Source organism: Panthera pardus, unplaced genomic scaffold (assembly GCF_024362965.1).
Source record: "Panthera pardus isolate Hobbes unplaced genomic scaffold, ASM2436296v1 HiC_scaffold_24, whole genome shotgun sequence".
Taxonomy (NCBI): domain Eukaryota; kingdom Metazoa; phylum Chordata; class Mammalia; order Carnivora; family Felidae; genus Panthera; species Panthera pardus.
Window position 1 is genome coordinate 126,138,040 of NW_026526810.1, and position 23,475 is coordinate 126,161,514.

A 23,475-nucleotide genomic window follows, 5' to 3' on the forward strand; every position below is an offset into this window, starting at 1 on the left:
CCTACTTTCTACTTTTGGAATCGCCCAAGAGCCAAAGGTGAAGACCTGACTTTCATAAAATAAAAATTTATTTGTAGGTACATGGTTGCATACTTTACAAAGTGAACAGCCAGCTCTACGCAGCGGTCCAGGTATCGACAGTGGTAAGTAGATACAGAAGCTGCCAAAGGGCTATAATGGCAGGAACTATGGTACAACTGAAGTGTCCTTATGGGTTAAGTACTTGTGCTAATCAGTGGCTGGGATATGAGGTCAGTGAGAATTTCTATAATGTAAGCAGTTGGTACTCTCAGTCATTATAATTTTAGTTGTTCTGTTTAGTGTGTTGTGGTATCTCATTATGGGTTTAATTTGCACTTTCCTGAATCATAATGATACTTAGTATCTTTCCATGGCTTATTGGACATTTAAAAAAATATTTACTTATTTTTGGGAGAGCACAGGTGGGGAAGGGCCACAGAGAGGAGGACAGAGGGTCAGAAGCCAGCTCTGCACTGATAGGCTGAAAGCAACGAGCTCGATGTGGGCTCAAACTTATAAGCCAGGAGATCATGACCTAAGCCAAAGTTGGACACTCAACCCACTGAGCCACCCGGGTGCCCCAGCTTACTGAACATTTTTATATCTTCTTTGGTGAAGTGTATTAAAGTGGGTTTTGTTTTGTTTGCCTTTTGATGTTTATATTTTTTTAAGTTTATTTTTGAGAGAGAGAGAGTGTGCAGGGGAGGGAAGGGGCACAGAGAGAGAGAGAGAGGGAATTTTCCAAGCAGGCTCCACGTTCTCAACACAGAGCCTAACACAGGCTCGATCCTGCAAACCGTGAGATCGTGACCTGAGCTGAAATCAAGAGTCAGACACATAACTGACTGAACCACCCAGGGGCCCCTGATTTTCTTTTCTTCATTTGAAATATAGTTCACATAGGAGCACCTGGGTGGCTCAGTTGATTGAGTGTCTGACTTTGGCTCAGGTCATGATCTCATGGCTTGCGGGTTCGAGCCTGATGTCGGGCTCTGTGCTGACAGCTCAGAGCCTGGAGCCTGCTTTGGATTCTGTGTCTCTGGCTCTCTCTGCCCCTCCCCACTCATTCTCTCCCTCTCTCTCTCTCTCTCTCAAAAGTAAATAAACATTAAAAAAAAAACTGAAATATAATTCACATACCATGAAATTCGATAGTTTTTAGTATATTCAGTTATGCAACTATCAACACATTCAATTTTAAAACATCTTCATCACTCCATCCAATTTAAATTCCAATTTATCTTTTTTTTCTTTAGTTGCTTGTGCTTTTGATACCATATTTAAGAAACCATTGCCAACACCAAGGTTGCAAAGATTTACCCATCTTCCACTAAGAAATTTTTTCATTTTAGCTCTTACTTTTAATCTTTGAAACATTTGGAGTTAATCCATTCATGTTGAACAAAGCAGTGAAAGTGGATATTCTTGCCTTGCTCCTGATTTTAGGGGGAAAGAATCGCTCTTGATTTTGAGGAAGTTCGCTATTCCTACCAAAAAGTAGCAGTAGGAGTGTTTTTATCACAAAGGAGTGTTGAATTTTGTCAAATGTTTTTCTATGTCTACCATGATGATAATATGGTTTCTGTCCTTTATTTGACTAGTAAGGTATATTAATTGATTTTCACTTTTCCTTGCATTCCTGGGATAAATCCTACTTGGCCACAGTATACCTTCCTTTTAATATGTTGCTGGATTCAGTTTGATAGTATTTTGTTGAGGATTTTTGTGTCTTTATTCATAAGAGATATTGGTTTATAATTTTCTTGATTTATCTTGATATTTTTGTCTGGTTTTGGTGTTGAGGTAATACTGGCCTCATAGAATTGGTTGGAAAGTGTTTCTTCCTCTTCTATATTTTGGACATTTGTGAAGACTGGCATTAATTCCTTCTTAAACGTTTGTCAGTATTCACTACGGAAGCTACATGGGTCTGGGCTTTTCATTGTGGTTAGTTCGTTACGTCTTCTCCTTCTTTAATTTACTTACTTGTTATAGGTCTATTCAGATGTTATATTTCCTCTAGTCAACTCTAATAGTTTGTGCCTTTCTAGGAATTTATTTCACCTAAATCGTCTAATTTTTGGCAGACAGCTGTTCACAGTTTTCCCTTATGACCCTTTTTAATTCTGTAGTTAGTAGTCCCTTCTTCTATTCCTAATTTTGCTGACTTGAGCCTTCTTCCTGTTTTACTTGGCCAATCTAACTACAGGTTTGTCAATGAATCATCTTTTGGTTTCACTCATTTGCTTTACTGTTTGCACATTCTCTATTGGATTAATTTCTGCTCTAATCTTTATTATTTCCCTTGTATCTGCTTGCTTTGGTGTGAGTTAGCTCTTCTTTTTCCAGTGCCTTAAGGTGGAAGATAAAGTTACTGATTTGAGATCTTCTTTAAAAAATTTTTTTTTTCTTCTTTTTCAATTCAGGCAATTACAACTATGAATTTCCCACTAAGCACTACTTTAGCTGCATCTCATAAGATGTGGTATGTCATGTCTTCATTCTCTCTCATCTCAAAGTATTTTCTGATTTCTCTTTAGAGTTGTTCTTTGACACACTGGTTACATAAGAGTAAATTGTTAAATTTCACAGTTGTGAATATCCCAAATTTCTTTGTGTTATTGATTTCTAACTTCATTCCATTGCAGTCAGAGAACATACTTTGTATAATTTTAAACTTTTTAAAGTTTATTGAGGTGTTTTTAAAAAAAGGTTTATTTAAGTAAAATTTACACCCAACGTGGGGCTCAAACTCACAACCCCAAGATCAAGAGTCAATGCTCTTTCAACTGAGCCAGCCAAGCACCCAGAGGTGTACTTATTTTTTTAGTGGCATACCATATGGCCTATCTTAAAAGAATGTTCCTTATCCACTTGAGAAAAATATGTACTCAGCTGTGTTTGTTCAGAGAGCTCTACAGATGTCTGTTATATCTAGGTGGTTTATCTTCTATTTCCTTGCTGCTCTTTTGCTTAGTTAATCTAAAGCATTATTGAAAGTGGAGTACTGTTGTTGAGTTGTTTATTTCTCCCTTCATTTCTATCAGTTTTACTTCACGTATTTTGGGTCTACATTGTTAGATGCATGTTTGTTTGCAATTGTTATGTCTTCCTGATGATTTGGCACTTTGATCATTATGAAGTGTCCCTTTTTAATCTGGAGTAACATTTTTTGTTTTTGAGTCTATTTTGTTTGATATTAGTAAGCCACTCCTGCTTTCTTGTAGTTGCTGTGTGATTTCTTCTTTTCCATCTTCATTCTTTAATCTATTTGTATCTTTGAATCTACACTGTATCTCCTGTAAACAGCATAATGTTGATTCTTTTCTCCCCTTGTCTGACAACTTCTGCCTTTTGATTACATGGACTACTCCATTTACACTTAATGTTATTATTGATATTGTTGATGTCTGTCTGCTGTTCTACTTTTTCGTTTTCTATATATTTTTTCTCTATTCCTCTTTTACTCCTTTCTGTTTCACTAAGTGAATATTTTCTAATACAACATTTTAATTCCTTTAATGAATCTCACTTTTTATTAGTGGCTGTGCTATGGCTTATTATATGCACATTAACATCAAAAAAGCTTCAGATATATACCAACTTAATTTCAGTGACACACACAAACATTACTCCTGTAGAGCTCAAGGCCTCTTCCTTTTTATGCGATATTGTTATACACAGTACAACTACATGTTACAAGCCACCAGAATATAACAATGATTACACAATTTTATGTCTTTCAGAGAACCTGAGAGGAGAGCAAGTATATATTTATAATTTAGCATGTTAGCCTTATTTACATTTTTGGTTCTCTTCGTTTTTTTTTTCTTGTGGATTCAAGTTATGATCTGATTCCAACTCCCTACCCCCACCAGAAGCTTGTTTTTATTTATTTTTTCTTTATTTAATAACTGAGTATTCTAGTGAGGTCTGTTTTACCTGCAAGAAGTCTCTGCTGCTGCTCCTTAGAGGACACAACCTTGGGCATTCATAGAATGGTTTAGCAGGACTTTTTTTTTTTTACTTTCTTTAAGAACCTGATCTGTTAAGCTGTCTGACTCTTTCATATTATACCCAGTTGTTGAGCTCCACTAATTGCTGGCTGATTGATCTATTGTTTTCAATTTATGCCCTGGGGCATAAGTTACTCCCCAGTCTGATCCAATAAATTCAGGCTCTGTTGTAGGGTTAGTTTCTGAGGCCGGTGTTTGAGATTTGTTCTGGCCCCAAAAGTGTTCTTCATCCTTGACTATTTCCCTGGTATGCTCATTCCAACAGTTTAGTGTGCTGCTCTAATGGAGCTATGAAGCCTCCTCTTAATTGCTTACCACCAAAGTCCCCATTTTCCCCCCTCATCCTTAGGTTTGAACTTCTACATACTCTGCTTCAAGTAAGTTCTTTTGTTAAGAACTTCAGAGTTCCGGGTTTATGCACTACTCCCTCTGGGGAAATCTCTGATGCACTGCTCTGGGGCTGGGGGTGAGGACAGTGGCCCACTTCTCTCAGAGTGACACCCCTGCTTAATTAATAAGGTGCTACATGAAGGCACTAGTCCCTGGCCTTCTCAGTTTGCCTCTACCAGCACAGAACCCTCACCCTACAAATCAAGCAGGGCAAGAGCATCAGAGCTCCATATTCTCAACTTTCCAAGCCTAGAACAAAGCTTCTGCCCTAGGAGTGGGGGCTGGGTGGAGGAAAGGAGCTCCCAAACTCTCAGCCACAATTCTTTGCCAACAATTTAGCCTCTGTAGCAAGGAGCTGGGTGAATGAGAAATGCTTGGTGTCCTGAAATCTCCTGGTGAGATACAGTATCTCTTAACTGGGAGCTGAGGGGAAGAGGACCCCAACTTCTTGGCTACCCCCACCCAAATGGAGTTTCGGTCATGCAGTGTGGGAGAGGGCAGAAGGTCATGGCTCAAGTGCCACCCACTTTTGCTGTTCTAACATTTAGATTTCCTTGAATAAATGTTTCTTCAACTGCTGTATGTATGCCCACCCACAGGCTAACCCCCAGAGATTTTAAATGATAACTTTTATTAGTTACAGTTGTTTCCCTGGAAAGCAGGTCCATGTAGCTCCTCACATGACCATTCTAGGAGCAAGCTCTCTTTGTTTACTTTTTAAAATAATTTAAAGGCATTCTTGTAGATTTTGGATACAAGTTCTTTGTCAAGTACATGTATGGAAAATATTATCTCTGAGTGAGTGGTTTGCTTTTAATTTTCTCAAAAGTGTCTCTTGATGAGCAGAAAATGTTTAATTTTTATTAGTTCAGTTTTCTCCTCCTCCTTCTTCCTCCTCTTCTCATACTGCTTCCGTCCGCCTCCTCCTTTTGGTTACTGTTTTGAGGAGACTTTGCCTACACTAGTTATAAAGATATTCTCCTATGATTTCTTATAAATGCTTTATATGCTTAACTTTTATGTTTAGGGTCTGTTTCAAACTAATACTTGTGTATGGAGCAAAGTAAGTGTTGAGATTCACTTTTTTCATTGTTCTAGCACCACTTACTTCTTTCCCCATTGAATTGCTTTGTCACATTTGTCAAAAATCAAAGGGCTATAAAAGTGTGGGTGTATTTCTGGAGTCCTATTCTATTCCACTGATCTATATGTTTCATGCCATACTGCCTTGATTACTGTGACTTAATAGTCATTTTTAAATCAGATCATTTAAGCCTCCCATATTTGTTCTTCTTTAAGACTGAACGAGCTCTTCTAGTTCCTTTGTTTTTGCATAGGAATTGGAGTCAGTTTGTCAGTCTCCACCAAAAACGCTGCTTGGATTGTGACTTTGACGGTTTTGCATCTATAGTTCAATTTAGGGAGAACTGGCATGTGAACAACATTGAGTGTTCCTACTCATGAACATGGTACATCTCTCTATTAATCATGTTTTCTTTAATTTCTCTCAGCAATGTAGAATTTACAGAGTAAATTTATTCCCAAGTATTTTATGTTCAAAAAATTCCACTTTCCAGTTGTTTGATCCTACTATATAGAAATACACTTTTTTTTCCATTTTATTTTGAAACAATCATAAATCTAAAGACAAGTCTTAAATATAGTCATAAAACTTTTTTCAGGAACCCATCTAAGTGATTTGTCAAGTTGACAACCCATCACTCAAGCACACTTTCATCTGTATGCCATACCATGACATGATCATTTACAAAATCAGTGTATTAACACAAATATATTGTTACCATCTAATACTCAATCCTAATGTCAAGTTTCCTTAGTTGTTCTCAAAGTATTACAGCAAAAGTTTCCAGTTTAGAATCAAATGTTCAGTTTAGTCATCCAATTTCTTCAGTTCGGAATAGTTCCTGTCTTCCCTTGACTTTCATAACCTTGACACTGGGAAGATTACAGGCTTCGTACTTTGCACACTGTCCCACAATCTGAATTTGTCTGATGTACCTGCATGATCATACTCAGGTGAGCATCACTAGAGGAAATCATGGAAGTCGCACTGTTCTTGGTGCATCGTCTCAGGTAGGGCCTGATTTCGATTCATCCTAGTATCAATGATTTTCACTTTGATCTCTTGATTAAGGCAGTTGTCTCCTTGGCTTCTCTACCGTAAAGTTACCTATTTCACTTTGTAATTAGTAAGTATTTTTGGAGAAGTACTTTGAAACCATGTAATTATCCCAAATCCCATCATTCAATTTATTTATTTACATCTGAAGGAACTCAGGGGTTTAGTTTATTCAACGAGTTAAAATTCGCTACCACCACTTATTTTTGATTCTGCAAGTGTGGTTCTTACTCTTATGGCCTGGCTCTTCTAGAATTTTGACAAAAGTCTTGTAGAGTTTACCAAGTCCCTATACCTTGGGAGGAATTTAACTGCAAAATGTCTCCCCGAAGGTGGGAGCTGCTGAAATCTTTATCGGGCTCTTTCAACCTTTCCAGCTTTTGTCTGGGCCACTTAGATGTTCACCCCATGCACTCACTGCTGGGAAGTCAGTCCACACACAGAGATTTCTGAACCACCTCACCTGTGGTTCCCTTCTTGGCAGGGTCCTTTGCCACAAAGGAAAAGGGTCCTTTGCAGCCACTGTGTTGGCCCCAAACTCCCAACTTTTGACTCCTCAGCCTTGTAAGACTGCCACTTCTAGACTACATTTTGACCTCTTATTTTATATATCCTTGGAAAGAAGTATTTTTGGTATTTAAGAACCTAAGTCTTTAGTGTCAGAAAATCCAAAAATCCTAGTGATACCATTCATCAGTTGTGTGACTTTGAGCAAGTTGCTTAATCTCTTTGAATCTAAAACCGTAATTATAAAAGGAGAACAATATATTTCCCTAGGGTTTGTTCATTTCATTCAACAGGCTTTGAGCCCTTATTATATAACAATTACTTTTCTAGATACTGCACCCATATGCCAAACTAAACAGGCAATAATTTTCCATCCTAGTGAAGCCTGCATTCCAGTGGGAAGAGAGAAACATAAGTAAACAAGATACTATGAATACGTTGGAAGATGATGATTGCTATGGAAAAAATAGCACAGCTAAAGGCAGATAGGGAATGCCAGGATAGAGCTGAGGACTGCATTTTAATAAGGGTGGTCGGTGTATGCCTCACCAAGGTGACTCTTGAACAAAGAATTTAAGAAAGTGAAGACATGAGCTAAGCAGATGTTGGGGGGACCCGATTCCTGGCAGAAGTAACAAATGCAAAGGCTTCAGGCGGGAGAGCCTGGTGCACCTAACAATTAGGAAGGAAGCTAACGTGGCTAGAACACAGTGAACAAGGAAAACGTAGCAGGGGAGCAAAGGTCACAGAAGTCACTGAGTTATGGGGGTGGGAGAGTTGTGCCAAGTCTTACAGACCATCACCGGGGCTGCTATGCATACCATGCACGGTACAACGTATTGTGATCCTCTGGAGCTGAGCTGGCCATTGGAAGGATCTCATCTTTCACTCTGAATGAGATGGGAAGCCTGTAGAGGATTCTGAGTAGAACAGTGAGGGAAGATAAGACTTGCGCTTTACTAGGCTCAATGATTCTGGCTGCTGTGTTGAGAAGGGCAAGGGTAGAAATAAGGGGATCACTTGGAATGAAGCAGGGTGAGAGAGGATGGTGGTTAGGAGGAAGGCGACTGCAGTGGTAGGAGTACAGATCCAGTCCTACCGGAGCACCCGAAGAGATGGAGTTGGGGAAGGCTGCTGGAACAACAGGTTTGGAGAGGATGACCCAGAGTTCACGTCTGGGGATAAGGAATACACAGTGTCTAACAAACACTGAAAGCTCAATACAAGGTAGTTACCATGATCCTCATCATCACCCTCAATTATTCAAAGACTGTTAAAGAGGTACAAAAGAGCCCTCTGGAACGTTTTGAGGGAGAGGAAGATAGACTTCTTATGGCTGGTTTTGGAGCAATGAAGAGCAGGCTCTGAAAGTGCTTCATGTAAATTCCTTGAAATTATGTGCAATTGTTTTCAAGCATATGTAAGCATCTGTGCATTCTTCTGAGAAGAGAGGGTCTACAGCTTTTATCAGATTCTCCAGGGAGTTGGAAGCCAAAAACAGTTTAAGGAACATGGCCCCTACAACAACATTGTAAATTTGAATCGAAAAGTTCCTATCAAGTTCTATTTACAAACAAACCAATGAGTACTGGCTGCCAGCACATGGGAAACATCTGAAAATAGTGTCCTACAGGTCTCCAGCACAGCAAACTTTATCATCACGGCACACACACCCGGTTCCGGCCTCTCCGGGGCACCGAGCTCACTTCTCACTGACTTCTACCCTTGCTTGGCATAGCTGTCCTGGGGATTATTTGTATTTAGGATTGGACTGGTGAGGTCCAGAGCTTTACAAAGTGAAATGGAGCAAGGGGTTTTCATTTTCAACAAGATCTCTGACTACTGAGGATGTGCTGGGACCGCATTCTGGTGTCTTTACATTGGTGTGTTTATCAAGAGATCTAGCAAATCTAATAGGGTAAAGTTGGGGCTTGCTTGCCCTAAGTAAAAACAATTTAGCCAGGCAGTGAGACAACAATAACACAGATTTAAAAGACCGTAGGGATATTGTTAAATATGAGCTGAATTATAAAATCTTGACTCTCTTGAAGGAGAATACTGGAATCAGGAAAGCAGGCAGATTCTGGGACAGAGTTAGCAATGGCATGGATATGGTCAGTGACATCACAAAAACCCAGATCCTTACTGATATCTGGGAGGAAGATTCTTCTCAGCTTTATAAAGCAAGGAACCCCACCCTTCACCCCCATCCTTTCCAACTGAGCATAAATTATATTTCCTCCCATAAAAGACTTACTAAAAGCTCAGACTGAAAAAAGTCGCTGAGTGGAAACTGGAATTACCTCAGGTCTACTCTGCTTGGTCAGCTTTTGGCCCATGCCAACATGTCTACCCTGAGTAATAAGTTTCCTGTACAAATTATGGATTCGTTAGATTTCTAGAAATTAGATTTCTCAGGTTTCTGCCAATTTCTTTCACAACAAATTGCAAGCATGAAGTTTGGCGTTTTTTGGTGGTTTGTTTGTTTGACTGAAGCCAATGCTGACTGTTTTTATTCTGTTTATGATAGGGAAACTGTCAGAAACAGCATGAGAATGCTCCATTTTTACTGATATTCCTGAACCTTCTTGCCTCTCTGGACATAAAGTGGACCAAGTGGTACTGACTCAGTGAAGGCTCTTGGCTACTGCTGTTTGTATGGAAGCCGCATCTCTATAGCCTGTAAGTCAGGGAAGCAGGAAAGGGCTGCTGACAGGTAGGAATTCAGGAACATAAAACAGGGTTTTCACTGCTCTCTTAAAATTTATTATCTCAACACAGCTCGCTGCTTTTGAGACCAGACAAAGAAGTAATAACAACTACAGACATGGGGCACCTTCTATGTGCCTGTTCCACTTAGATATGACAGTGAATCTGACCCTTATCAACAGTGCTCTTAGGTACTATTCTAATAGTATGATCCCCAGAGAAAATAGGTACTCCCTAGAGAATAGTGAGGCTAAACAAATATACAAAGTTGTATATCCTGTGAGTGGGAGGATAGGGATTATGAATATGGGCAGTCTAACTCCAAAGAGTGATTTTTTTATGCCATATTAGAAATGTGCTTCACTTCCTCCAAATATGGTTTTACTGTTGCTTACTAACAGCAGCCTCATCGTGCAGCTGGTCTGGTTAATTATTGTCCAAAAAACTGCCTTAAGATCAACTGTTCTAAAAAAAAAAAAGAAAATCAACTGTTTTGTCCTTCAAACATGTAAATGGCTTAGAGCCAATAATTCTATATATTTGGTCATAAAATTGTGCTATCTTACATGTTTTTCACAATTAAGTTTGACAAGTCTGGAGGGCTCATCTGAATGTTACAGTGCTCAAAAGTAGACATTCTTGGCGGGAGGGGGGGTTGCTACACAGAGGGGTTTTTTTAACGGCCACAGTAAACAATGAGTTTCAATCTCTTCTAAGAATGTACCAAGCTAAAATTATCACTGACCCATTTATAGCACATAATTTAAAAGAGTCAATTTATATCTTGCAGGAATGGACTGGGCTGTTTTCTCAAAAAAAAAAAAAAAAAAAGAAATTACTTGGCCTTGCCTTCAGGAATACCTCCATCCTTATGGAAGACTCCTTAATTTTTCCTAAGAGGTGATAACCTTATTAGCCCACCTGCCTGTTCAAGACGATGAATTGAATTTGGCAACACAGAAGAGCTACAGTCTAGGAGTCCAGGTTCTTTGTTGTTGTTATTGTTGTTGAAGTAGGCTCCACACCCAACATGGGGCTAGAATTAACGACCCTGAGATCAAGAGTCCGACGTTCTACCAATAGAGCCAGCCAGGCACCACTACAGTCTAGGTCCTTGTCAGAGATTAGAACCTCAAATTGTCGGCAGTCCAAATCTCATCAAATATTTGGTTGTGAGAAATAATACATACAAAGGACGATACATGTAATTGTATCTATACCTCTTTCTGGATATGCCATAATGGCTCTGGCCAAAGTCAGAACAGAAGAGAAGTATAAACTTGAATAACACCATTTTGGACAAATTATACTCTAATCTTGTTCCTCAGGCTTACATTATATGGAATATTGACACGAAATGTGGCATCATCTTTAGTCAAGAAAGGCTGGTGAAAACTAGTCATTACATCTGGGCCCTATTTGAAAAGTTTTTCCTAGGTCATCCTGCCTTGCCTGTGGGCTTTATTTATTTATTTTTAAACTTATCTTGATATAATTTCAAACTTACAAAAAATATTTGCCAGAACAGTACAAGGAATCCCTACATAACCATGATGAAAATTCACCAACTGTTTACATTTTGCTTCATTTGCTTTAGTATTCTTTCGTGTTTTTATATATGTGCATACTCTTCCTGAGAATAAGTTGGAGACATCACGCTCCTACCCCTAAATCCTTCAGGGTGCACCTCCTAAGGAAAAAAAAAACCCACCCTTTTCTATAACCACAGTACAATTATCAAGATCAGAAACTTTATGATAAAAACACTATTATCTAATTTGCCCTTTATTCAAGTCTTGTCATCTGTCCCACTAATACGCTCTCTAGCTACTTTTGTTTCTAGCCTAGGACCTAGTTTATGATCACACAATGCATTGGAGATCCTAGGTCTTTAGTCTGGACCCTCAGTCCAGACTTTTCTTTCTTGATCTTGACATCTATGAAGAGGATAGTTCAGTTATTTCATAGACAAACCCTCAATTTCATTTTTTCCCCCCAGATGTTTTCTCATGATCAGATGCAGGTTATGCATTCTTGGAAGGAATAGCAATGACATGATGTGACCGTCTTAGAAAATATCAGGAAGCATGTGATGCTAGTTCTCCCAATATTGGTGTTAATTTTGATCACATGATTAGTGTGGTGTTTGCCAGGTTTCTCCACAGTAGAGTTACTCTGTTTCCTTTTGTAATTAACTGGTAATTTATGGGGAGATGAATTGAGACTATGTAGAAATATCCTATTCCTCATCAAACCACTGTCTACCCACTTTGGATCCAATGATGATTTTCTAATTCCATTGCTCTTTCTCTTTGTTTGTTGGACATACATTTTGTCTGGCTGGGCAAGTATAGATTAGTAGGACAGATTCATAGAGTTAGACTGCAGAGCTATAACATACTTACATATTAAATTTTTATTGCTGACAATATTTTATAAGCGCTTTCCTCAGAAAGGCTTATAGCCACTCATACTCCCCACCAACAGTGAATGAATGCCTTAAAAAACAAAGTTCTCACCAACTCTTGATATTATTGTTATGTTTAAATTTTTACCAAATATGATAGGCATTTCCAAAAATTTCCAAGAAATTGTTAACGTGCAAAAGAAAGAAGAGAGGAAGAAAATCTGAGAGTGTGCAGCAGCTGGAACCTATTTTATAGTCCATACAATGCAAGACCTTAAATGATGCTTGTATAGACTGCTGGTTCCTTGAGTAAACTAAAAGAAACTTCTTATATGCAAATGATTACATTTTAAGGGGTTAATATAAAAAATATATAAAGAACTTACACAACTCAACACCAAAAAATCAATCTGATTAAAAAATAGACAAAAACCCCAAATAAACATTTTCCCAAAGACATCCAGATGGCCAACAGACACATGAAAAGATGCTCGACATCACTCCTCATCAGGGAAATACAAATCAAGACCACAGGTGAGGTGTCATCTCATACCTGTGAGAATGGCTAGAATCAGAAAGACAAGAAATAACAAGTGTTGGTGAGGATGTAGAGGGAAAAAAAACCCTCATGCACTGTTGGTGGGAATGTAAACTGGTGCAACCACTGTGGGAAACAGTATGGAGCTTCCTCAAAAAATTAAAAACAGAAGGCGCCTGGGTGGCTCTGTCTGTTAAGCATCTGACTCTTGATTTCTGCTCAGGTCATGATCATGAGACCAAGCCCCATATCAGGCTCTGCTCTGACAGGGCAGAACCTGCTTGGGATTCTCTTTCTCCTTCCCCTGCTCGCACATACTCTCTCTCTCTCTCTCTCTCTCTCTCAATATAAATAAACATTAAAAAAAAAAAAATTAGCAACAGGGGCACCTGGGTGGCTCAGACGGTTAAGCGTCTGACTTTGGCTCAGGTCATGATATTTGTGATTCAGTAATTCCACTACTGGGTATTTACCCAAAGAAAATGAAAACACTAATTTGAAAAGATATATGTACCCCTATGTTTACTGCAGCATTATTTACAACAGCCAAGATATGGAAGCAAGCAACTTAAATGTTTACTGGCAAATGGATAAGGAAGATGTGGGGTGTGTGTACACACACACACACACACACACACACACACACACACACACACACACTGGAATATTACAGAGCCATTAAAAAGAATGAGATTTTGCCGTCTGCAACAAGAATGGACCCAGAGGGTATTTTGGTAAATGAAGTAGGTCGGAATGAGAAAGACAAACACCATAAGATTTCACTCATATGTGGAATCTAGGAAACAAAAAAATGAGTAAGCAAACAAAAGCATAATCAGACTTATAAATACAGAGCACAAACTAATGGTTTCCAGTGGGAAGGGGGTGGGGAGATGGGCAAAATGGGTCAACAAGCTTCCAGTTATGGAATGAGTAAGTCACAGGAATAAAAAGCACAGCACAGGGAAGACAGTCCATGGTATTCTAATAGTGTTGTAAGGGGACGGATGGTAACCATACTTGTGGTGAGGTAGCATAACATATAGATAAGATGAAACACTACGTCGTACACCTGAAATCAGTGTAATACTGTGTGTCAACTACATGCAAATTTTTAAAAAAATATTTTAAAAGGCAGAAGTTTGTAAAAAAAATCACAATAAAGCCAACTTAAGATAATACAAATTATATCTCTGGGCACTCTGGGTGGCTCAGTTGGTTAAGCGTCTGACTCTTGGTTTCTGCTCACGTCCTGATCTCATGGTTTTGTGAGTTTGAGCCCCGCATCGAGCTCTGCACAGACAGTTTGGAGTCTGCTTGGGATTCTCTCTCTCCTTCTCTCTCTCTGCCCCTCCCCATTTGTGCTGTCTCTGTCTCTCTCAAAATAAATAAATAAAAACTTAAAAAAAAATATATCTCAATTCTTTTGTATTTGCTAAATGGGTCTTTTCATGTTTAATGGCTCATATTCTCTATCTGTAGAATGTGAATATAAATAATTCCAACTCCCACATAAGATTGTCATGAGGATTCAATGAGCTACCAAGAGTTAAACTTGGGCCAGATATAATAAGCATGCATTGCACAGTGTTTATTGACTACTGTTATTGTTTATAGAGATCAATTACAATTTATAGGATTGAAAAATAATGCCCAGTTTACTTGTAATGATTTAGAAATAAAATTCAAATTCATGGTGTCCTGACATCTACTTTCTCAACGTAAGCATAATTTCAAGGCTTATAAATGTTTAACATATATTACCGTCAAGTACTACTAGGGTATAATTAGTTTTAGTCAGTATTAAGCTAAAGAGAAATGTTCTTATAGAATTGGTATTTTAGTGCAATCAAGTTTTAAAGTTGCAGAGATATCTGATTTGTATTCAAGTACAATTAACTTGCTTTTAAAGAGTTTTATGTGATAGTAGTGGGGAGTGTCGGGTAAGCACTCTGTTGCTGTATCTCTAAGAAGCATAAAAATAACTCAGAAATCACAAAAATAATGTAAAAATTCAAAAGTGCAGAATCTCTGCCATTTTCAAACAATACCATCCTCCCTAAATCCTGCAGGTCCTCATCTTCTCTTTCTTCTTCCTTTGATGGCAAACTTCTTTAGAGGGTCTATGTGGATATCCGACTCTCCCTACCCTCTGTTCACTTCCTATTGTTGGTAATCAAATTACTACAAGATTTGGTGGCTTAAAACAAAACCAATTTATTACTTTATGTTGTAGGTCATAAGTCTGACATGCATGTCATTGGGCTAAAATCAAGGTGTCAGCAGGGCTGCATTTATTCTGGAAGTTCTGGGGGAAAGTCTTGTTTCCTGGTCTTCTCCAGCTTCAAGAGGCTACCCACACTGGGGCTCATGGCCCCTTCCATCTTCAAAGCCAGCAATGGCAGTCAAGTCAACTGCTCACACCCCATTACTCTAACCTCTTCTGTAGTCACATCTCCAGTGCACTCTCCTCTTTTGCTTTCCTCTTTCACTTTTAACCACCCTCCCCTGTGATCACACTGGGCCTGTCCAGGTAATCTGGGAAAATCCCCCTATTTTAAGGTAGCTGACTAACAATTTTAATTCCATCTGCAACCTTAATTCTCATCTGTCGTATAACCTGACATATTCATGGGTTCCAAGGATTAGGCTGTGAGCATTTCTGGGTGGCCATCATTCAGCCCACCATAGCCTCTATTTACTGCTTAACACACTACAGAACAATGTCCACCTTCATAATAGCATCGTAGACTAGGGTTAAAAACAACCTTGCGTTACCAGACAATGAATGTTTTTCAGCCCTCACATTACTTGACTTTTCAGCTGTACTTTGCAAACCAAGAGAAAGATTTCAAGGAGAGTAAAGTAAGACTGGGGAACCATGCCTGTGGGTCCAGCCCAAACTGACTTGTCCCAAAATGGTTGTGTTAAAGCCACTTAACTTGGGGTAGTCCGTTTTGCAAAACAGCTAACGGAGAAGACATTGGTAAGTTGTAAATCGTGCTTAAAACCAAGGGACTTGCTTAAGGTGACACAAATCCATCCGACTCCAAGATCTAAAAGCCCTGCATGATCTGACCTCACAACCACACCACACAGGACTGTTTCCACTGGGTTCACATTGACATTTTGGTAGCCCTCTACTGCTCCTATTTTCAGGCTACCACACATGCTGGGTGGAGCCCTGTGCCTGGAACATTCTTCCATATCCCCTCCTGTTGCTCACCTAACTTCTATTCTTCCTCTTAAATTACACTTTAAATGTCACTTCTCTGGGAAGGTCTTGCCTGACAACACAGACTAGACTTAGGTGTTTTCACGACTGACTTTCATTAGTGCCCTCTGCATCTCCTTCCGACTACTTGCTTCAACTAAGTACTCAGTTATGTGCTAATTTATTTAATGTCTGTCCCCCTTTTCGATTACAAGGCTCTGAGGGTAGAGAATCTTGTCTAGGTTGTTTGCTACCATTTCCAAGCACTTGGCACAGGGTAAGCAGGCATGAAGAGTTTTAGAATTGACAAAATCTTGATACAGTTCACCTCTTGTACCAAAGGGGTCAGTATCCCAAAGAGTCCTCCAGGAAACCTACATAATGAACTTGAATTTGAAGCCACATATCATCTCTCCCATGAACCATCATTTATTCGTCTACTTTTGAGACCTGCAAGAGTCCCTATGCTTCTAAACTGGCTCAGTATCAGGCCCATGGACTGAGGAAGAAGTCTTCACCCAAAAGTCTGGGTGAAGTTTATGTCTAGAGAAGTAACAAGTTACAGTGTGTAAGACTTCTACCAGTGGGCAGCAATTCTAGTACTGTGACACATTAATATGTCCTTGTAGAAAATAATTAAAAATAATTATAAAGTGCCAGATCCTTCACAGTTCCCATTAAAAGAATCTTTTTCTCTATTATGCTAGAATGATGTTCCTCTAATTTAGGCCAAATTTTTTTTTTTTCATACAAGGGATGCAATTTAGGTCTTATTTCAATGACATTTAACTGACACAGATATTTAACAATAGCAAGTAGATTCCGTTTTGTTGTTGTAGGGTTATCGCATCCTCAATAATATTTCCTTCTTGGATTTAGGACAGCACACTCTGTGGTGTGGGTCTGTCTCTGTGTGTGTTTGGGAAAGGGGGAGGAGATTGGAAGAGAAGGAAGTAGCCTTTAAGCCAGTACATTTGTTTTTTAAAAACAATGAACTAATCTTCAGAACTCGACCTGAAAATCCCCACAAAATTTCCAGGATTCCAGCAACTCCCTATGACAAATTATTCGTATTTTTGAGACAATATTTTGTGGGGCTCTCATTAACAATACTGTACTGTATACTTGCAAGTTGCTAAGAGAGTAGGTCTTGAAAGTTCTCATCAGAAGAAAAAATTTTTGTAACTCTCTGAGGTGATGGGTGTGAACTAACTTAGTGTGGTAATCATTTCACAACATATAAACATATCAAATCATTATGTTGTACATCTTTAATATACTGTTATATGTCAATTACATCTCCGTAAGACTGGGGAAATATGTTATGGGATTAACATTAAAGTAAACAGCATCTGCTTTCAATCACAATTATTACTTTCTACGTATTATTTAATTTTTCCATTTCAAAACAAAAAAAAATAGGTACTCGAAGTCACTTCTAAGTATTTGCAACAACTTTTTCTGTTCATGCTTTGAGTATACTGTTGAGAAGTCATGCAACAAGAGCATTAATAACATGGAACACGTTCACTTTGTTGAGAAGAAACATACATTGCTAGTTGGTAGAGGATAGTTTCAGCTGCTCAGACCCATGCACATCTGATGTGACTTACTGTTGAACGCAGAAACTCTCTGCTGTTCTTAGTTTATGTGCTTCTATTAATAGGTGGAGACACTGAAATCCACTCGAGATACTAAGTTTGATGAGCCTTCAAATGTTACAAAAGACTACAGAAACGACCTACACAGCACTATTTTCCCCTGAGGGCGTACAAGGATAACCATGGGAAGAGTTGGGTCAACTTTTGAAGGCTCTGTTTTGTTTATGTCATCTCCTGGAAATCAGCTGGCAGGAGGGGAAGCAGAGCTAACAGACAAAAGCAAGGGTGAAATCCTACATCTCCTGTTTTCAAAGGGAGATCTTCTGGTTCTACTTTCACTCTCCACAGATCTACTTATGTCTGGCAATACTCTGACCTCTAGTCATTTAACCTTTTTAATCTCAAATCCCTTTATTTAGCATTTCTCTCTCATGTTTCCTCTTACGGTGGCACCCTCCAAAGAGCTATCTGCTTTAAGTCCCATATTCTGCCCTCACCACTACTCCCACTGTGCACTATTACTTGGCCTTCTTTTCTTTTCTTCCCCTACAAATTTTTCTCTTGCTTCAGATTGGCCTCAAATACATGAACTCCTACACATTCTGGTTCTCATTTCCACCTACTCTTCCTCCTCCAGACCACCCAAATCTCTCTTGATCGCACCTCTTCTTGTCTTGTATCTCAAGTACAGTCTTAATATGATATACCACACATACCATACAGACATAATTTCTTTTTAATGTCATGCCAAAGTCATCTTCCTTTTTTTTTTCTTTTGGTTTTAGCTCAACTTCCTAATAGCACTTCTCCATGAATGCATTCCAGCTTATCGAAATCAAGTTCTGACTAAGACATCTCTATCAGTGTTGGACATTAGTCATATTTACTTCAAAACAAAGAAAAGGAAGTTCCTTCCATTACTGCCTGTTTCGCCAAGTACTACAGACTGCAATGTATCATGATCCAACTGCTACCATCTCGGCAATGTCCTCGCCCTGCAAAGTGTGAGATGATATTAAGACTCAAAAGTGAAACTTTAATGCTTTCAATAACTTCAATTCATATTGAAAGGATGACTCATGATACTGTCTACAAGGCCGGGGTGGCATTCATTATTAACAAAGCTCCTTGGCATCACCTTTATAAAACCCTTTGTGATTTGTTTCTTCACTCTCTTCTTTAGTGTCTTAATTCTACTGATAAATCTGATAGTTTATACAGTCATAAATCAGCTGGTATTTTGACAAAATTACCATTAACAGATCAGAGAATACCAAAAGAAAAATTGTTTTTATAGATTATTTTCCACAGAGAATTCTCTCCCACTGTTAGTTAAAATGAATACAATTTTAAGAGACAGAGAGAGAGAGACAGAGAACAAGAATAGATTAAAATATTTTTGTATTTCTTGTTATAACCATACAGAGAGAGGTACAAAGAAAGTTATAAAAGGAAGTACGTATGGTTTGCATGTTATAAGACTTGGAAAGGCTAAATAATTATATAACGGAGAAAACCCATTAAATCCATAAGATACCATTAGATGTAAATTACAACAGAGCCTAAGAAGATATTCATGATGTAGAATTAAAAAAAAAAACAAACCCACAGAAATGCGACTTACAACAGATGGAGTACACAGGAGTAGTCAACAAATTACAGCCCAGGAGACAAGTCTAGTCACTGCTACTGAGCCCTAAGGTAGAAGACAGTAAAACAACAGAAATGAATGGAAGACAATTACAACTAAACCAGGTGTATTGTAGGAAACAATCGTACCTACGCAGTTCTGACAGAAACACTATACTCCATATCTGGCAAGTGTCAAGGGTAAGCATCTGTCAAGATAATACTAACGTTACAATAATCTTATCGTTTGGAGAAGCCTGTGCCAATCAGGCAAATTTTGTCCCAAGGGAAGGAGACTGGTCAAGAAATGCCCAGTGAGCCATGAATCCGAGGAGGAATGTGACAGCAACCTAGTTGTGGGTATCCACGTCAGCTCCCAACACATCCTAAAGAACAGCAAGAATGGTAATAAATCTCATAACCTGTTCCTTCAGCAAAACTTAGAGACAAACCAGTGTGCCATGAGCAGGCTGAGAAAGAACAGGACGGGACACAAGTACCATGGAGAGGGTAAGAAAATGCAGTCAGACAGCAGGTATAAAATTAATGTACAAAGACTGTCAGCTCTCAGCTAGAAGATACAGTAGAAGAGAAGACCCCATTTACAATGGTGACACGTGGCAGATTATCTAAGATTAACTTAAGAAATGTGGGTGGGAGGAAAATGAGAAACGCTCCTGTAGGTCTCAGAATTCAACACGTGAGAAAAGACATACCGTGTTCTTAAGCAGGAATAACCCGTATCATAAAAATGTCAATTCTCCCTAAATTTGTTTTAATTTAAAACGATCCCAATAAAAACACCCTAACAAGCTCAACACCCATACAGAACTCAACAATTTGATTCTAAAGTTCATGTTGAAAAATAAACAAACGTGATGGCCCCCCAAAAGGTTCTGAGGACCAGCCTTGCCAGGTATTAAAGCACACTGTAGAACTCGGATAAACTAAAATAGCATGATTATGGCTGGTGATTCAACAAACCAAACAGAGCAGAGAATCAAGAAACAGACCCTGATGTATATGAGAATTTAAAATATGGGAAAGGCAGAGCATCAGGTCAGTGGAAATTTGGACTTTTTTTTACTAAATGGTACTGAGAAAACCAGTAGTCATACGAAAAAGATTAGGTTGGATACTTATTTTATGTTATACCCAAAGAAAAATGCTCCATGTATCAAAGTACTCAATCCAAAAAATAAAACTATATAAGCACTGGAAAAAAACATCACTGAGTTCTTTTATAACCCTCAAATTTGAGGAGATCTTTTATGAGGATTTTTATGACTGAAAATCTGTAAGCCATAAAAATAGTTTTAAAATAAATTCCACTACACATAAATTTAAATTGTTTACCTGGTAAAAACATCGTAAAGTCAAGAGGCAAATGGAAAGCAGGGGAATTTTTACAATGCATATTGCAAATGGTTCCTCTCTCTAAGAGCTCCTCGAAAATTAAGAAAAAAATGAGCAAAGGGTACAAATGATTTTCAGAAAAAAACCCCAGATGACCTTTAAAACATAAGCAAAGATGTTCACTGTCACTAACAAGACCGTACATTAGCTCTATACTGAGATGCAACTCCTCGCCTATGAGACCAGGAAACAGCCACGAGTTCAATCGTGCTCCACAGACAAACAGGCACTCGAGGACAATGCTGGTGGGAGTATAAAATGATGCAACTGCTATGGAAGGGTATATGCAAAATACAGACCTAGAAAGCCTTTGGTTTTTTCCTACACAAGTGGGAAATTACATGTGCAAAGTTGTATCTGAAGCCTCAAAATAAGATTAGAACCAGCCCAAAGATCCAGTCATACAGAACTGGTTATGTACACCATAGAAAAGAATGGCATTGCTACAAAGGAAATTTAAAAGAATGAGATCTTTTTTTTTTTTTTTTTTTTTTATGATTTTAGTTTTAAGTAATCTCCACACCCAATGTGGGGCTCGAACCTACAACCCCAAGATCAAGAGTCACACGCTCTACCAACTGAGCCAGCCAGGCATCCCAAGAATGAGAAGATCTTTATGAACTTATGCAGGGTGAGCTCTAGGACACACTTGTAAGTGAAAAAGAGAACAATCAGAACAGTACACGGGACAAGCTACCTCTGGTTATGAGTGTTGGTAGTTGATATCAGGCACCCTGAAATACAGGCCTACTGGAGTTTGCTTTTTAACGTCTCGCTTTGAATGCAGACAGTTAAAGGAAATGATTCTTGCCCTTCCATTAGAAACCGTATCTCAGGGTAACCAAAGAATTACAGTGGATGACAGAAAGCCACACTTGACGAAAGAATGCCAGCCAATAAACATAGAAGAAATGATAGACGTAGAAAATCACCACTTTGCAACTCATAATTCGTTGATTTTAGCAAGTAATTATCAAGTATTAATTGTTAAAACCATAAAGTGCCAAAACAGCATGCAAATTATTTTCACTAATAAGGAAAAAACATAATTCTGTTATAAAGGGATCAGACTGTCATCTCTCTTAGTCTTCACATTACTAACAACCAGATAATGGGTTTCTCCTGATGCGATACAATATGAAACATGCAACACCACCTACGATTTATTCCAGCTAAAATAGTGAACGTCAACCTATCAAGACCAGATCTAACTTCCCAACTACTAGAATTGAGTAGAGAGAGGGATAAGCTAAAAGATACTACGAGATAATTTCTCAGACCAGTAAGCCATGGATACAAAAAAGGGTAGGTTCCAGATTAAGAGACTTCAAGGACATAACAACCAAGTACATGTTCCTGGACTGGATCCTGGTTTGGACGAATCAGCTGAAAAAGATACTATGTGACAATTAGTGAAATGTGAATATGGCCTTGTGTGGTAGACGGCCACCAATTATTTGTAGTCCCCTCATCAGGAAGTGAGGTCTTTGGCGAGCATGTGAACAGGGACCCTCCTGCACTGTGGGTAGGAATGCGCCCTGGTGCAGCCACTGTGGAAGACAGTATGGAGGTTCCTCAAAAACTAAAAATGGAACTACCATATGATCCAGCAACTGCATTCTGGGTATTTTTCTGAAGAAAATGAAAACACTAACTTCAAAAGATATATGCCCTCCTCCCGTGTTCACTGCATCATTATACTTACAATAGCCAAGATATAGAAATAACCTAAGCGTCCATCAATGAATGAATAAAGAAAATGTGGTATATATACACAGTGGAGTATTATTCAGCCATAAAAAAGAATGAAATCATGGCATTTGTGACAACATGAATGGACCTTGAGGGCATTATGCTAAGTGAGATAAATCAGAGACAGAAAGACAAATATCATATGATCTTACTTATATGCCGAACCTTAAAAAAGAAACAAAAGACAAACAGAAACCAAGCTTATAAATAGAACACTTAGGTGGTCGCCAGAGGCAGGGATGAGGATTAGTAGGTGACATGAGTGATGAGAGTCAAAAGGTACAAACTTTTTGGGGCGCCTGGGTGGCTCAGTTGGTTAAGTGACCAACTCTTGATTTTGGCTCAGGTCATGATCTCACACTTCGTGAGTTCAAGCCCTGCGTCAGGCTCTGTGCTGATGGTGTGGAGCCTGCTTGGGAATTTATCTCTCCCCCTCTCTCTCTGCCCCTTCAGAGCTCTCTCTCTCTCTCTCTCCCTCTTTCAAAATAAATAAATATACATTTTTTAAAAAAGGTACAAACTTTCAGTTACAAAACAGGTCATGGAGATGTCACGTACAGCAGGGCAACTAGAGTTGTTGCATATTGTGTTGCATATTTGAAAGTTGCTGAGAGAGTACATCTTCAAAGTTCTCATCATAACAAAATTCTGTAACTACGTGTACTGAGGGACATTAACCAGATATACTGTGGTGATCATTTTGCAATGTATACAAATACCAAATCATTACGCTGTATACCTAAGACTAATATAATGCTGTATGTCTATTAGATCTTAATTAAAAAAAAAAAAAAACTAAAAAAAAGGCGGAGGGGAATCTATTTCTCTACTCATCAAATCCAGGCTGGTCTCAGGTCAGAGGTGAGGCTGCATGAGTTCCAGAGCCTGGCCTTGGGAGGCCTTGCAGCCTCTACCTTTGCCCTCTCGGCGGCTGCCCTGAGGCTGCTGTGCTAGGAAGAAACCGATCTACTGCCCTGGAGGATGACAGGCCACGCAGAGAAGAGAGGTGCCAGAGACAACCGCCAGCACTCGCTTTCAGACACGAGAGTGTAACCATCTTGGCAATTCAAGGCCAGCCAACCCTGCAGCTAGCTGAGCACCACCCCACGAGCAGGTCTGGGCTCCACCGGCAGAG

At 38.9% G+C, this 23,475-nt stretch overlaps 1 protein-coding gene and 1 long non-coding RNA gene across 10 annotated transcripts in view; one reads left to right on the top strand and one right to left on the bottom strand.

The window, feature by feature from the left end:
* Window positions 1–23,475, bottom strand: part of RPS6KA5 (ribosomal protein S6 kinase A5) — a 181,446-nt gene that overhangs the window by 83,657 nt on the left and 74,314 nt on the right. The window lies entirely within an intron of this gene.
* LOC109274455 (uncharacterized) lies at window positions 48–10,740 on the top strand. The gene is made up of 3 exons (XR_002083629.2): window positions 48–143; window positions 9,605–9,790; window positions 10,574–10,740. It is a non-coding gene; the product is annotated as an uncharacterized LOC109274455 (long non-coding RNA).